General features: G+C 42.0%; 1 protein-coding gene across 13 annotated transcripts in view; it reads left to right on the forward strand.

Moving 5' to 3' along the window:
* The first annotated feature begins 3,650 nt into the window (after nt 1-3,650).
* NFYC (nuclear transcription factor Y subunit gamma) overlaps nt 3,651-16,963 on the forward strand; it is a 67,117-nt gene continuing 53,804 nt past the window's right edge. For 4 of the 13 annotated variants that reach the window (XM_081085668.1, XM_081085685.1, XM_081085683.1 and 1 more), the window contains exon 1: nt 3,694-3,898. The gene's annotated coding sequence lies outside the window, so the exon portion shown is untranslated. Of the gene's footprint in view, nt 3,899-4,234; nt 4,709-16,963 lie in introns of those variants that run through there. The other 9 variants (XM_081085684.1, XM_081085671.1, XM_081085676.1 and 6 more) reach the window with 9 other exon arrangements.

Raw genomic sequence — 16,963 nt, forward strand, 5'->3', positions numbered from 1 at the left:
GGCTAATTTATATGAAAAGAATGTAGTTATCAAAAGAACTGGAATCATTTAGGTGGCAGATTACTAAATTCTGTCCCTATAGGCAAGACATGTGCTGCGTGAGCTTAGAATCACACCGGGAAAGCATGTTGAAGCATATCTTAGCTGAGGCAGCCTGAAATATTTTCACCCACTGAAGCGGTTGCCAACCTTTCGGACCTCATGGACCACTGGTTGGGGACTGCTGCACTATAGGGATGACATGGACAAGGAAATCTGAATGTTGGCTTGCTGGAGATAGGGCTTAGAGGGGGAAATGCTAGTGCTTGCTCTGTGATTGCCTTGTTTTGGGCTGTCATGGTTAATTAAGCCCTTTGGTTCACAGACTCTCAGAATAGGATACAGAATGACTGGTTGACAAGATTGATTAAAGTTTCTTTTATTAAATTACAATCACAGGTGCCTTCTTGATTCCTCCTATATGACCTGTATAGAGGTTTTTCTTTTTAAAGATTTTTTTAATTGACTTTTACAGAGAGAGGAATGGAGAGGGAGAGATAGAAACATTGATGAGAGGAGAAACATTGATTGGCTGCCTCCTGCACACCCCCACAGGGAATTAAGGCTGAAACCAGGCATGTGCCCTTGACTAGCAAGAGAAAGGTAACCTCTTGGTGCATGGGTTGACGCTCAACCACTGAGCCACACCAGCTGGGCTGGTTTGTTTTTTGATCACGTTTGTAGATATGCTGTTGGCTTACCCCCAAAGATAGCTAATTTCAGGGCTGTATTAGTCAGTTTAGGTTAGCTAAGTTATGCTGCAGTAACAAACAACTAAAACAATCTCAACGGCTTACAACAAAGGTTTATTTCTTACATTACATGTCATGTGTGTCTGCTGTGACTATGCACTTCATTCTGGGGCTAATGCTGAAGTACCTCTATTTGGGACATGCTGCTCTCATGGCAGAAAAGAAAAGAAAAAAGGCAGAATCATGAGATGGCCCAATCATTTCTGCTCAGAGGTGGCTCTTGCCATTTATACTCACAGTTCATTAATTAAAACAAGGCTAAGCTTGATGACATAGGGTGAGAAGTCTAATCTCCTAGGGACAGCCTTGATAAGGAGGGTTTAAGAAAGAAGGGGCAAAGAATATTGATAGTAACGTACAGCAAGGACTAATATTCCCTGTGTACACCAGTCAATATTATCACAAAGTATTAAAATATTGAAATAACTTCACACTAGATGGTAAATAGCTGCTATCCTAAGCCTCCTGACAACTCCTGTCACCTGGGATCCCTTGGGACTTGCTATTCACAAACTAGCAACTGAGGGGTTTACACCTAGCACAGAAGAGTAGTCCCAGGACTTCAGATCTGCTATATTCTGCTGGAGCACTACCTGTTGTTAAATATGTTTAGTACCACCCTTGGCTACTTTCCTCTATTATGTAAATTTTTATTAGTTTAATTCTGAGTGCAACCTGATTTCCAGGCTCTTGGAGGGAAGTTGACTGTGGTCCCTATGTACTCTTGATATTTAATTATAGCAATAACACTAATTTGTGTTGCTTTCTGCACATTTTGACATCTTTTGCAAACATAGTATATGCAATAAATGCTCAGTAAATATTTGTGGACTTACATAACTTTTCCCCATTAGCTAAGTTTACCTCTCTACTATGTAAATATACTACTTATTTTGAATATCCATTTTAAATTTATGCCATTTCTCATGTCTGAAAATATCATCACACCTAATTTTTATTTTTTTTTTACTATTAACTTCTTTATAACACATTTGCAATTTACAAAGCACTCCTCCTTACTGTTTCATTCCGTCTCCCCAATACTCCCAGGAGGTATGAATTAGATCATTTAAAAAAATATCTTTTTTTTTTTTATTGATTTCAGAGAGCAAGGGAGAGGGAGATAGAAACATCAATGATGAGAAAGAATCTTTGATCACTTGCCTTCTGCATGCCCTCCACTGGAGATGGAGCCTGAAACCTGGACCTGTGCCCGACTCCGGAATCAAACCATAACCTCCTGGCTCATAGGTCAATGCTCAACCTCTGGGCCACACTGGCTGGGCAGAATTAGATAATTTTACAGCTGATGAAATTGAGACTCAGTGAAGTCAGGTCTTTAAAGCTAGTTAGGTTTCATTCATTCATTCATCAAATATTTATTGAGTGCCTAAAGTTAGATTTATTAAGATTGGATTTCGAAAACAATTTTCCTGAATTCAAGTCAAGGGTTTATTCCACTATTCACAATTATGTTATCACCAGGGTCATGAATTCAAAGGAAGGAAATAATGACAGTCTGCGGATGTTATTGTTGAGGACCCCTACAATGCAAGTCTCAGAAAGGCTCCAAGGTCATTTGTAAAATTCAAGGTAACCACTAGCAGAAGCAAACTCATTTCTCGCTGTGCTTGCTACCTAATGTACTAATGATCTCACTATAGATAATTCCATTCAATACCTATTTGATGAATTTATCTACAGGTTTTGAAGCTCTTCAAATTGAGTTTTGGCCAAAACCGGTTTGGCTCAGTGGATAGAGCATAGGCCTGCGGACTGAAGGGTCCCGGGTTTGATTCCGGTCAGGGGCATGTACCTGGGTTGCGGGCATATCCCTGGTGGGAGATGTGCGGGAGGCAGCTGATCGATGTTTCTCTCTCATCGATGTTTCTAGCTCTCTATCTCTCTCCCTTCCTCTCTGTAAAAAATCAATAAAATATATTTTTTTAAAAAAATTGAGTTTTGACCCCCTATTAGCTGTGTTACCTGATCAAGTTACTTAGCCTTTTGAGCTTCAGTTATCATCTGTAAAGTAAAAATAATACTAATATCCTAGGACTAAGTAGTTGTGGAGATTTGAGATAAAGTATGGACCTGGCCACATGGTTCAGTGGTTAGAGCCTCAGCCTGCACACCGGTTCGATTCCCTGTCAAGGGCACATACCTGGGTTGCAGGTTCCATCCCCACCCAGGTCAGGGGCGCCTGCGGGACTCTCATCTCTCACACCAATGTCCTCCCCCCTTCCTTCCACTCTAAAAATCAATGGGAGAATATCTTCACTCCTTGGGAGAAGATAAAAAACAATGCCTATGGCCCTAACCGGTTTGGTTCAGTGGATAGAGCCTGCGGACTGAAAGGTCCCAGGTTCGATTCCGATTGAGGGCATGTACCTTGGTTGCTGGCACATCCCCAGTGGGAGGTGTGCAGGAAGCAGCTGATCGATGTTTCTAACTCTCTATCCCTCTCTGTAAAAAATCAACAATAATAAAAAAAACAATGCCTATGTCCTTTGTAAGGCTACAAGCTGATTATTCATGGGAAATGCTGTTCTTTATTCTAGATTCTATCATTTTACAGTTTTGGTGTTAAATTCCCATTCGCGGGACTGGTACCTGTCTTCTTCAACAGCGCACTTAATCTGGCATCCCTAAATCGTCCTTCACCCCCCAAAAAACATGCACACACAACTTAGTCCTTAAAACTCAAAAGTGTGCGTATCACAGCAGAGCCTCAAGTTTAGAACGCACTACAGAGGTCACCAGGCAACGCCCCCACCCACTAAAAAGGGCGGAGTCAAAAGGCTCTCGGATTTTTTTTCCGCTTCATCAAGTCGTCGCCCCTTCCCAATTCTCGCGAGACTTCAAGCAACTCAGCTTCTGCGCACTGGAAGCTACTGAGAGTCGAGGCGCCAAGGAAGAGGGAGGGGAAGGCCGGGGGACGGTGCGGACGGCGTGGCCGCCATCTTGTTTGTACCCCCGCTTCGCGCGCGCTCCGCTCTTCGTGACGCACGCTTCCCCTCCCCTCCGCGGTGCCCAGGCCTCAGCGTTGCCCTATTCCGCTGGAGCGCGGGGGCGGCTCCGGCTCTTCCCTGCTCTCCTGAGCAGAGGTGTGTAAGTGTGTGGGAGCTGTGTGGAAGGGAGGGTGAGAGGTGAGCGGAGGCGGCGGCGGCGGGGGGGAGGGGCAGCGCTTCCCGCCTGAGGCGGAGACCTCACTTCCCTCGCGCGGCCGCTGCTGTAGTTCGGTCCGGCCTGCCGCCGCCATGTTGTGTTCTCTCCGGGCTCGCTGCTGTCGCCGCCGCCGCGCTCGTGGGGTCCGTGTGCCTCGTCGGTCCGGCCCGCGGGCTTTCTCCCATTGGCGGAAGGCGACGGCGGGGGGGCTCGCTCGTGATTGGTCGGTGGCGGGGAGGCCGCGGACCTGGCACCTTATTGGTCGTGCTGGCTCCGGCCTGGGGGTGATGAAGGAATCGGAGGCTGCAGGGATGCTCGCGTCTGGGGCTCGGGCTGCAGGGTGATGACCCCCCCACGGCGCAGGCGTGGGGTGGAGGTTGGGGCGAGCCTAGAGGCCTTCAGGGGGGAAAGAGGACGATGGTCTGGCAGGTATTTTGGAGTGGCCTGTGCGTGGCCGGGAGTGGGCGGCCTGGGCCCAAGGGTGCCGGGCTTGGAAACACTGAAACCCAAGTTACAGGCTAAGAGGATCCTCGAGACCCAGGGGTGCTACAGCTGCAGTTCAGCACAGTGTGGAAGTGACCATATTGTACATGGATGCCAGTTCTGAGAGCAGGAGGAAAGAGCAGGGCCCCGGGGACCCATCAGGAAGATAGGAGCAGATCAGGGGTTTCGCTAGACAGTGCCAGCTTTGAAACCCTGAGGTTTAGACGGAGCCCTGGAGCCCACACTTACCAGACCTGGGATGTGATGTGAGTAAACAGACTCAGCCTGAGGGAGGGATCCTGATGAATAGGCGTGCCAGTCTGCATAACCGAATGCCAAGCCCACAAGGCAAGGCGTTAAGTAGTGATAGATCTATAGGAGGGAGAAGCCTAGTGCCTTCTCGAAACGCATTCTAGAATATAGTTATCCTGCATGAAGCATTTGGGGAACATTTTCACACTTGGGATTAGTAAAAGAGCGATTATTGGTTATTGGGGCTCATGACCATGCAGTTAATTTTGAGATTTTCTCTGTGAAGTCTTCCTGTTCTAGGAAGGATACAGGTCAGGGCTGAGTTTCCAAAGCTACACTTTATAATAGTAAATATGAGATATTTGGCAATTTGTTGAACGGATAGTGTTAGGTTCCTCTTTAGTGGAAGAGAGCTTGACAGAGATTCTCTTGACAGAGATTCTGGACGTTGGCTCATTAATTTCCTTTAATATGTACCTAAAGTACACCCATCCTCATATGCATTTTTTAAAAATATATATTTTATTGTTTTTTTACAGAGAGGAAGGGTTAGGGATAGAGAGTTAGAAACATCGATCAGCTGCCTCCTGCACACCCCCCACTGGGGATGTGCCTGCAACCAAGGTACATGCCCTTTACCGGAATCGACCCAGGGACCCTTGAGTCCGCAGGCCGACGCTCTATCCATTGAGCCAAACCGGTCAGGGCTTCATATGCATTTTTAAAAAATATATTTTTATGATTTCAGAGAGGAATGAAGAGGAAGAGAGGGAAAATCAGTGAGAGAGAATCATTGATCAGCTGCCTCCTGCAAGTCTTCTGTTGGGGATCATGCCAGCAACCCAGGCATGTGCCGTGAGCGGAATCAAACCATGACCTCCTGGTTCATAGGTGCACACTCAACCATTGAGCCACACTGGCCAGGCCTTCAAATGCATTTTTAAAAAATTATTTGAAAAATAAGCAGCCAAGAAAGAAAATAAACTGCATAGCTTCTTGCATCTGTCTTAAAAATATAGGTTTATTAATTTCAGAGAGGAAGGGAGAGGGAGAGGGAGAGAGAGGTAGAAACATTAATGATGAGAATCATTGATCGGCTGCCTCCTGCACACCCACTACTGGGGATTGTGCTGCAACCTAGGTATGTGCGTGCCCTGGCTGGGAATCGAACCCGTGACCTACTGGTTCATAGATCAATGCTCAACCACTGAGCCGCCCTGGCTGGGCGTCTTGTCTTAAGTAACAGGACTTGTCAGCATTTTCTGGTTTATGTTTCAAAAAGCTTTTGTTGTAATTGAGAGTTAAGAGTCATCTTGTTGGGGGTACATTCCTTTTCCATTGAGTGGTAATGACTTGGCTTGTTTTACATTTGTGTCTTCCAAGGTTTGGGGGTCATGGAAACACATTTATTTAAACCTTTGTGTTTTCCTTTGTCATGTTAGGTGGTTCTTTCTAGCCTTAGATAGGTGTTACACTTCTGTTTTCATCTCAATTTCAAGAAATTCTTGTGGTTTTCAGCTTTGGTCAGTTTTATGTGAATGCAACTAAATTTTTTAGTTAAATAGTATTTTCCAGTGGTAAAGGAGGGAATTGACATTTTGGGGCATATTTAATACAACATTCCTGTTAGGTAGGGCATTATTATTTCCATAATGCAGATGAGAAAGTTGAGGATCAGAGAGAGGTTAAGTAGCTTGTCCAGTGTTACTCAGTGATTGAACTGGGATTCAAATCCAAGTTGCCTGATGCCAAAGCCTATGGTTTTATCTGCTATATCATGCTGTCAACATAAACCTGACTAGTCAAACTCCCAGATAGTTTCATTGTCTTTCTTTGATTTCTGGGTGTTAGAAGTGTATTGAATGGGAGAATTTAATAAGAATTTGTAGTACTGTTTCAAAGATTTCAGACCACAGAATGGTAACCATTTGAATATAGGTTCTTCTCTAGGCATTTAAATCGTATCCCTTGGTTTCTAATGTAAAGGGAAAGATTTACAAAGTAAATTGCTGAACCCAGGGAGATCATGATTAAAAAATATGCATAGAAAGTTTAAGAATCTGCATACTTTAGAATCAGGCTTCAGATATTGCTGACATAGTCTATTTATGGAAGTGATTAATGCCAAGCAGTGAGAAACTACGAAGTGTTTAGTGTAAAAAGCTCAGTAGGGAGCTTTTTCAAACATCACTAGTTCTTTAGGAAGTTTGTCTCCAAACACTTGGGACCTATCCAAAAGCCTAGTGCCTTCTCCAAACTCATTCTAGTATATACTTATCCTGAATGATGTATAAAATTAAAACTGATACGATATTTGCAATTCCAATATTGCATGAAATTTTTTAAATAATTCAGGTTTCAAGGGGGAGGTTTTAATTGCTTTGTTTCTTGATTAGGTGAGTCTCCTTCCTTTTATTTGCCATTACACTGCAGTGTAGAAGATAGAGTCAAAGTAAGAGGGACATTAGGGCTTGCCATGCATTTTGTACATTGCTCATCTTAGCTTCATTTGGCTCAGTCATTAAGTTAACCAAATAAGAATGTTATGGCATCTATAACTTAGTTTCTTTTTAGTAAGTCTGGACAGGCTATAATAACATACATATACACATATATATTTTATTTAGCAAGTATTTCTTGGCTACCTGTTCTTTACCACTAGTGACCACTTTCATCCCACATTAGCTCCTTAACATCCATAGCTACTTGCTGGGCCTTTTTATCATTTGGAATTGACCACCTTAGAAATCTTTAACTCCCAGGAAGTCTGAGGTCAGAGTTTATATTAAAAACTTGGGAACATCAGCTTTGTCTTCTAAGAAAAAAAATCATATTAATGCTTTATACTTTACAGACTGTGTTCATGTTATTTAATTTTTATAACAAATAATTCTAATACCTCATTTATACTTAAACATTTTCTTTCTTTTTTTGGGGGGGAGAGACAATTCACAGCATTTTAGTCATTAATCCATTTCATTCCATAATGCACTATTTTGTTCCTGGCACCATTGATACTATTTTCATAATTTCCCTTGGAGAGGACCACGCGTTTAAAAAATCTGAGTTGGATTTCCATTGATTAACTCTAAAATATTTTACCTTACCAAAAGAGTAACCCCTAATAGGCTAAGATGGAGGTGGTATGGGAAAGGTGTTTTAGATAGAAGGTGGGAGCACAAGTATACCAACAAGCAAATTTAATACATGGCTTAAATCAGATGATAGGGAGAGAGCACCAACACAGCCAAAGCCTTTGAGAAGGTAGCTGGAAGTGCTTTGTCAAATAAGTTAGTCTGCAGACTTGGAAAGCTAAAACCTTTTCCTATTAAAGTGATGGCGAACCTTTTGAGCTCGGCGTGCCAGCATTTTGAAAAACCCTAACTTAACTCTGGTGCCATGTCACTATAGAAATTTTTTGATATTTGCAACCATAGTAAAACAAAGACTTACATTTTTGATATATATATATTTTTTAAATAGATTTTATTGATTTTTTACAGAGAGGAAAGGAGAGAGATAGAGAGCTAGAAACATCGATGAGAGAGAAACATCGATCCGCTGCCTCCCGCACATCTCCTCCTGGGGATGTGCCCGCAACCCAGGTACACGCCCCTGACCGGAATCGAACCTGGGACCTTTCAGTCCGCAGGGCGATGCTCTATCCACTGAGCCAAACCGGTTTTGGCTTACATTTTTGATATTTATTTTATATATTTAAATGCCATTTAACAAAGAAAAATCAACCAAAAAAATGAGTTTGCGTGTCACCTCTGACATGCGTGTCATAGGTTCGCCATCACTGTCCTATTATCTACTCAAGCCCAACCAGAGAATATGAATTAACAAGTAACTAGAGGGCCGTAACTTTCCAGAAAACAGAAAGGTCGAGTAAACACACCATCCCCTGATAAAATGAAGTTGGATGTCAAAGTGTAGAGAAAAGTTTGGATATCTTCTTTAAGTTTGTTTTTGGCATTTTGGTCTGTAAACAATATGGAAAGGAAGGCTGTCCCAAAGAGGAAAGTGTGCAAGAACCAGAGTAGTTGAGCCCGACCATTCGTGATGCCTTTAGACTTGCACAATACCATGGCATACAAGGAGTCTTCCAAGTGAATCAGCCAGGCACGTCATACCCATTGTATAGAAGGGTGTGATGATGGTCCACCAAGTACTGAGTGCAGGGGTCCAGGGACCCTAGACTCTGATAAGGAATACTCTGAGGCCAGAAGACAAACCATTTTCCAGAAGTGTTCCCCATTATCCTCCTCCTATGTAATAAAAGGCTAATATGCAAATTGTCCCCTCACCCGGGAGTTCCACCAGGGGTTCGACCAGGGGGGTGGGGCTGGCCGGCCAACCTCCCATGTCCCCTCCCCCCAGCTGGTCGGACCCCACCCATGCACGAACTCGTGCACTGGGCCTCTAGTCTTTTTTTTTCTTCAATATATTATTGATTTTTTACAGAGAGGAAGGGAGAGGGATAGAGAGTTAGAAACATCGATGAGAGAGAAACATCAATCAGCTGCCCCCTGCATACCCCCTACTGGGGATGTGCCTGCAACCAAGGTACATGCCCTTGACTGGAATCGGACCCAGGACCCTTCAGTCCGCAGGCCGACGGTCTATCCACTGAGTCAAATCGGTCAGGGCAGGCCTCTAGTCTTTTATAAATGAACTCTGTCAGCCAAACACAAGTCACTCCTCTTCTCATCAGAGATCATCTGCCTTGGTTGCACATCTATGCTATAACATTTACATCCTCTCTATCCCTTTTTACCAATTAAGTCCCACCCATCCTTTAGGTTTCTCTCCATTTTCTAAGCAATTTTAACTGCCTCCAACATTCTGCTTCGGAAGCCCTGTTCTGACTTGACAGGCAGTAAACTTGGCTTCCTGGGTGAGTTCTGAAACTTAGGTAAATCATAGTAACTGTGGAGCGGAGGAATGCAAAGGCAGGAACATTCTCAAGTAGACTTACACATTTTTCATTTGGTCAAAACTGGTTCATTTTCATTTTACTAGAAAAGTTACAGAGAAATGGAAGCATTAGGGGCATTCTAGTGTCTTTTTGAGACAATTTTGAAATTCACATCTCTTATCTTTTAGTTCAGAAGTACTGAGCCACTAAAGATAGGGAATAATATAGTTACTACCTTTTATTGAGTGCTTACAGGGATATAAACATATATATCATCCGAATACAGTATAAAGTAGACAATTATCACCCTCATTTTTACATGTGCGGAAACTGAGGAGTTAAGTAATTTGCTCAAGGTCACATAGCCTGTAAGTGGCAGAGCCCAGATTCAAACATAGGTCTGTACTCCTATTTCTTATACAACTTGTAGAGCCCTTACTCTTAAACACTGTGTTCTGTGTTGTTTTCTCACAATATAGGATATTGTGAGTAAAGAAAAATCCTTGCATCTTACGTCAGGAAGTGACCTTTAATTCTTTCAGGATTGTCCTTTGTAGTGAGGCCCTCAATACTGTGATGACCTTGACAAGGGCAGAGCCAAGTCTAGGTCAGTACACGATTCCCAAACCAGTGCTCATTCTGCTGGAGAGCATGGCTTTTCCTGTGGAAGCACTGACTTGATGGCAGAGATAACTCTAAGGCACCTTTTGTGTTTTGACAAGTTTGCCTCATTCACAGGAGGAAGAATGGCAGAAGACAGTATTAGGTTAACAAGTGACCTTCTTGAGGTTTATTCCAGCCTCAGGCATACAACCTAGGAAGAACATTCCTTAGCTAGCAAGTTGTTCTTTTCCATTCTATTTCTTGTGCTCAAAGCAAACTGAGTTATCTGATGCCTTACAGTCTCTCTCTTCATTTTGTTTATTCAGTTTTTCATGCGTGCACTGTGACTAGTTAGGAAGGCTTACAAGGTCATTTTAGTGTTTTCCCACAGAGGCTCAAAGTAACATAATGTAAGTAGATTAATTATGGAAGGAAATGCATTTAAAATTTTTTGGCCAGAAAGTGCCTTTTGAAGGGGGCAATGTAGTTGCTGGTGTTAGAGTCAGACCTGGGAAAGAATTCTTTTACCTTCTGTGTTAGCTGGTGGTCAGATTCTTAACCTCCCTGAGCTTTAGTTTCTTACTGTGGAAGGTGGTAATAATAGCTATCTTACAGAGTCATTCTGAGAAATGAATACAATAGCATATAATAGGTGACTGTCACTGAGTGTACCTTTCTTTTTAGAATAGCATAAAATCTCTTAAATAGCTTCCTTGATGGACGAGTCCTTTGTAATTATCTATTCTGTTTTGTGCAGTAAGATTTCTACCTGGGGGAACAACCACTTCAAATGAAAGAAATAACCTAATTTTTTGTGCTGTTGTGGTTTAGGAGTTTTAGGGTTAAATTGTCTCCTGATCACCTTTGTTAATCCCCAGTTTCGGAGTAGTAATGATTCTGATGAGATGAAAACTTCTATATTTGCAAATAGCAATCATTATTAAAATAAGAACAACCAATTTTATCCTTCTGTCAAGAAAGAAATTTGCATTAAAAGTTTTTTTAAAATGTAGAAATTGTGGTTGAAGTTAGGGCTGTAAGTTTGTTTTATAGTTACCTGGGTAACATTTTCGTTGATGTAAGCAGGAAGACAACATTGTGGAATGGCTCAGGAAAAAAATCTCTCTGCCTGCAGAAATTTTTGCTAGGTTGCAATATTTGTACCCTTCCCACATATCTCCCATGTTTTAGTAGTGATGTACCTGATAGCAGTGAGGCACCACCTGTACTCATTGTCAGTATTAGAGTTGTATTTTCCATTTTGGTTGAAGTTCTTTCTTGGTTTGCAGACAGGTTACTTCTAAATCCAGTGTTTTTTCTTTTATACAGGAAAGCTTCCTAACGGATAAACTTCACTTAAGAGAGAGGGACTAGTCTAACCTTTGCATTTGAATATTTCCAGTAGAATAGCTTTAAATTAAAGGTTCAAATCTGCATGTCCAAGGTATATAAGGTATCATATAAATAAATACTTTTTAAAATCAACAGTATGTCATTATAAATAAGGCTCAAGAATTATTCTAAATACATTCATGGGTATGATCTATAAATAGTGATCTTGAGCAGTGCTTCAGTAAATGCTTCTTGGACTCATGGGACCTACATTGGAATATAGAATATTTTGTATAATTTCATTGCTTAAAATCTATTAGAGTTTCTGAAGGTTTTCACAATTCCTAATTACTGTTAACCCTGTCCCGAGGAGCTGCAAATTATCCAGTGATCAATATGAAGTGAGATTTAAAAAAAAAAAAATATATATATATATATATATATTATTGATTTTTTACAGAGAGGAAGGGAAAAGAGATAGAGTTAGAAACATTGATGAGAGAGAAGCATCGGTCAGCTGCCTTCTGTGCACCCCCTACTGGGGATGTGCCCGCAACCAAGGTACATGCCCTTGACTGGAATCGAACCTGGGACCCTTCAGTCCGCAGGCGGATGCTCTATCCACTGAGCCAAATCGGTTAGGGCTGAAGTGAGAATTTTTTACCCAGAAGTAAGAAAACAGATCCCCTCACCAGGAGTACTATCTGTTCATTTAAGAGAAACGTACAAACAATTTGCACAGCTGAACATCTTTGTCCTTTTTAACTGTCTTTAAAATTAATACTGTAATGGGAAGGTAAATAGTTTAGAGTTTGCTTATTATCGGATGACAAAGGGGCATTTAAAGAAGCAAAGCATACTTGGTTGGCAATAATTTAGGAGGCAGGAGATTGCTATTTATGGTGATATTTAATGACATTTTCAGTAGGATTAAATAAAAAAGGTGAATGCCATTATGTGTGTTAAACTAACCCTCCTGGAAGGTGGTAAGAATAGAGTCACCTTTAGTCTTCTTTTCATTCCACTACAATTTGTAAGTTGGCTTAGAGCAGCATTTTCCAGGCTGTTTAATTGAACATTATTAGTTCTTATACAATGAATAAGTGTCCTCTGGGGGTGAAAAAAGGATTCTTGACAAAATAATGGCCAAAGTGATATGCATTTCTTTACTGCAGAATTAGTATTCAGAGTATTTGTACTCATGAGCCTTATGACCTTCAAAAGAAGAAAGGATACATTATTCAGTATTTCTCAAACTTATTTGGCCATAGAATCCTGTTTGTGAGAACACCTAATAAGCATTTCATGTTATGACTGGTGTATGTAGTGGAGCCCAGTTGAGCAGTTCTGGTGTAGTGAGTTTGTGAATTAAAAAAAAAGAATTCTTTTTTGTAGGAAAGCTTGACCAATTGTGGGAAAGAACTTTTCTGTGAACATAGCAGATATATCTCTAAGGTAACACAGACTGCCCTAGCTGGTTTGACTCAGTGGATAATGTCAGTCTGAGGACTGAAGGGTCCCTGGTTGGTCAAGGGCACATGTCCGGGTTGCAGGCTCAATCCCCAGTAGGGGGCATGTAGGAGGCAGCCAGTCGATGATTCTCTCTCATCATTGATGTTTCTGTCTGTCTCTCCCCTCTCCCTTCCTCTCTGGAAAAAAAAATGTTTAAAGTAACACAGACTTAGGGATGAATATAATTTCAAAGATTATCTAATCCAATTGCCAATCTTATCCTATCCTATATAATAAAAGGCTAATATGCAAATCGACCTAATGGTGGAATGACTGGTCGCTCTGACACGCACTGACCACCAGGGGGCACACGCTCAATGCAGGATCTGCCCTATGGTGGTCAGTGCGCTCCCACAGGGGGAGCGCTGCTCAGCCAGAAGCTGGGCTCAAGGCTGACGAGTGCAGTAGCGGTGGCGGGAGCCTCTCCTACTTCTGCGCCAGTCGGACATCCCCCAAGGGCTCCCGGAGAGAGAGAGTGCACAGGCTGGGCTGAAGGATGACATCCCCCTTCCTCCTTTCCCTCTTCTCCCCCCCCACCCCAGTGCATGAATTTCATGCACTAGGCCTCTGTACCAATAATAATAGTAGCAGCTGCCATTTTTAGGAGCACTGGCTATTTATCAGACAGTGTTGTTATTCTATACTAGAGGCCCGATATACGAAATTTGTGCATGGGGGGAGCGGGGGAGGTCCCCTCAACCCAGCCTGTACCCTCTCCAATCTGGGATATCCCTCTCACAATTCTGGACCGCTGGCTTCTAATCACTCGCCTGCCTGCCTGCCTGGTCGCTCCTAACTCTACCCCCCCTGCTGGCCTGATTGCCCCTCACTGCCTCTGTGTGCCGGCCTGGTTGCCCTTAACTGTCATCGTCCCCCCCCCCCCAACCCCCGCTGACCTAGTCGCCCTTCACAGTCCACCCACCAGCCTGGTTGCCCCATGCAGCCTGCTGTTCAGTCGTTTAGTCATCCCTCACTAACTCCCCTGCTGGCCTGGTCTTAGGCAGCCATCTTGTGAGGGTTAATTTGCATATTACCTCTTTATTATATAGGATGCTTTTATTAACCATGAGTCTTAATGATTTTTTATCTCAGTAGGCTCTTATTCTTAGATTTTAAATCTCCCAAGAAGCCTTCTCTGACTATCCTGAAATTGAGTTAGGTCCTGGATTAGGTCCTATATGGACTATGCATTTGACCCTATTGTAACTCTTAACAAGTGGCACTAGAATTGTCTTTTTTAATTTTCCAGTTATAATAGACTTTAATCTCTTTGAGAACAGGTGTTACGTCTTGTTTAGGATCCATAGATCTTAGCACAATGCCTACACATATAAGTATTTATTGAATGAATGAAAGTATCCTAATCCTCACAACCTTGCAAGATGTTTTACGGTTTAGGAAATTGGCTTTTGTGAGGTTAAGTAACTAGCCCAAGGTTACTCAGCTAAAAGGAGGTGAGGAAGGATAGAATCCAGATCTGTCTAGTTGCAAAGATGGGGCTTATTTTTTACTTGCTTCTCCACATGGCTGCTCTTTTTCATCTTGTCTTTACATATTTCTGTCAAGTGTTCCAACAACCTATGCTAACAACCTTATCCATAGCTTTTGAGGCAGCTTGTGCCATATTTGGATAGTTTTTGAGGGCTGAAATAGGTCCCTATAGAATAATTTTCCATCCATTGGTCTTAATTTATGCTTTGGAGACTATAATTTATTTTTCTAAAAGCAAATAATTCATAATTTATAATCCACTTAAGGTCTCACTTATTAGTTTATTCATTCATTTATAGAGCAACCATTTACTGAGCACCATCATTAGGTTGGTTTCTTATTCTAATGATGTCATTTTTCAAAATGTTTGAGGATTGTCTTCAGACTTTTGTCTGATTCTTATGAAAATGTGTTGACACTTTTTTTAAACCTTGAAGGTAGATTTGATTGGGGAAATAGCTAATAGTTGTTTAGGACCAAGCAAGGTGAAAAATATGGGTTAGAAGTTCCAATCTGACAGTCCTCAATTTTCTTTGGCTTGCCTATAATTTTTAAAAAATTTGAACCTAAGTAGTAATGGTTCTGAAAGAGAGAATGAGGGTAGTGGTACAAGTAATGGGTTTAATGGATGTTCTCTGTGATGCTATTGACAATATTTTAAAATGGAAAATATTGCAATTATTAATATGGAACTGGTTAAAAATTATGACACATCCTTCAGTGGAATACATTTTAATTATAATAAATGATGAAGATATATATTTGATATGGCAAGTTATTCCCATTAATTTTTTAAGTGAAAAAAAGTTACAAAATGATTTGTATAGTATTTTCCAATATTGCAGGAGACTGCCTCATATCTTATTTGCGTACGAGAAAAAAATCTCTAAAAGTACATAACCTAAAATACTAACAATGCTTGATTCTGGGTGGATGGATTAAAGGTGTTTGTAAAAAAATAACTCAACCTCCTAACAACATCATTGCAAAACAAACAGCTATATACATCTATCTAATCTATACTAATAAAAGGGTATTATGCTAATTAGACTGGGAAACCTTCCGGGAGACCTTTCCCGACAAAGCCATGGTGGCGGGGCCGAGGCAGAGGCAGTTAGGGGCTATCGGGCCAGGAGGGGAGGGCAGTTGGGGGCAAGCAGGCAGGTGGTCAGGTGAGCGGTTAGGAGCCAGCGGTCCCAGATTGCAAAAGGGATGTCCCAGATTGGGGAGGGTGCAGGCCAGGCTGAGGGGTTCCCCCCTCACCCCCCCACCTCGTGCATGAATTTCGTGCACCAGGCCACTAGTTAGCACATAATAATGCATACACATATTTAATATTCAAATGATATGGCTTTGTGTCCCCATCCCAATATATGAAAAGTTCAGTTTTTAAAAATATATTTTTATTGATTTCAGAGAGGAAGGGAGAGGGAGAGAGAGATAGAAACATCAATGATGAGAGAGCAGCCTGATCGGCAGCCTCCAGCACAACCCCCCCTGGGGATTGAGCCCGCAACCCTGGGCATGTGCCCTTGACTGGAATCGAACCCAGGACCCTTTGGTCCGCAGGCCGATGCTCTATCCACTGAGCCAAACCAGCCAGGGTTGAAAACTTCATTTTCTCTAGAGGTTCTCTTCTCTGATATTTCCTGGGACCCCCAGGTTTACTTATTAAGTCTCAAGGGGTTAGTCAAGGATACCATCAATAAAATGTTCAGGCCACTGAAGAGCCTAGTTTCTTTGCTGCTATTTTTGCTTCTGCTTTGTTAACAGTATAACCTCCAAGATCAGGAGTACTGAGCAAGACCCTGGTTTTGGCAGGAATTAGCATGGTGGTTGAGACCAACTTCTGCCATAACTTTGGTCCTTCAGTCATTCCTCAGGATGTCAGCTCAAGAGTTGTTTTAGCATCTACTTTTTGTGTCCAGGATCTGGCTTTTGCTTCTTTTATTCTGTCTGAAACTCTTACTGCAGTGGACCAGCATTGTTCCATGGCCCTTGTCAGTTGGAGCTGAGTAGTAGTTGCCCTTTTAGATGGGACAGGCACTCTGCAGTTTTCTGAGTTCCTCATCACTCCCCACTCCCTGTTATTTCATTGACACTGTGGTTAAGGCTAGGTTTGATTTATATATCTGTTCTGAGCACTGGGGATGTACATGTATATAAATAAGATAGTCGTTGCCTTCAGAAAGCCCTTCTCTGGTACAAGAGAGATGGTAAAAAGTAATTATAATATGTGATAAGTGCTATAGTCAAATATATAATTAGATATTAATTGAGCACCTATAACATACCAGGTATTAATGCTGAGTGCTTTTACTTACCTAAGTCTCAACACTTTTGTTAGTTGGTTATTTTTCCCTCTCTACACATGAAGAAGTGAGCTCAGAGATGGTTAATTACCTTGGCC

The sequence above is a fragment of the Myotis nattereri genome (assembly GCF_964212035.1).
Source record: "Myotis nattereri genome assembly, chromosome: 3".
Lineage (NCBI taxonomy): Eukaryota > Metazoa > Chordata > Mammalia > Chiroptera > Vespertilionidae > Myotis > Myotis nattereri.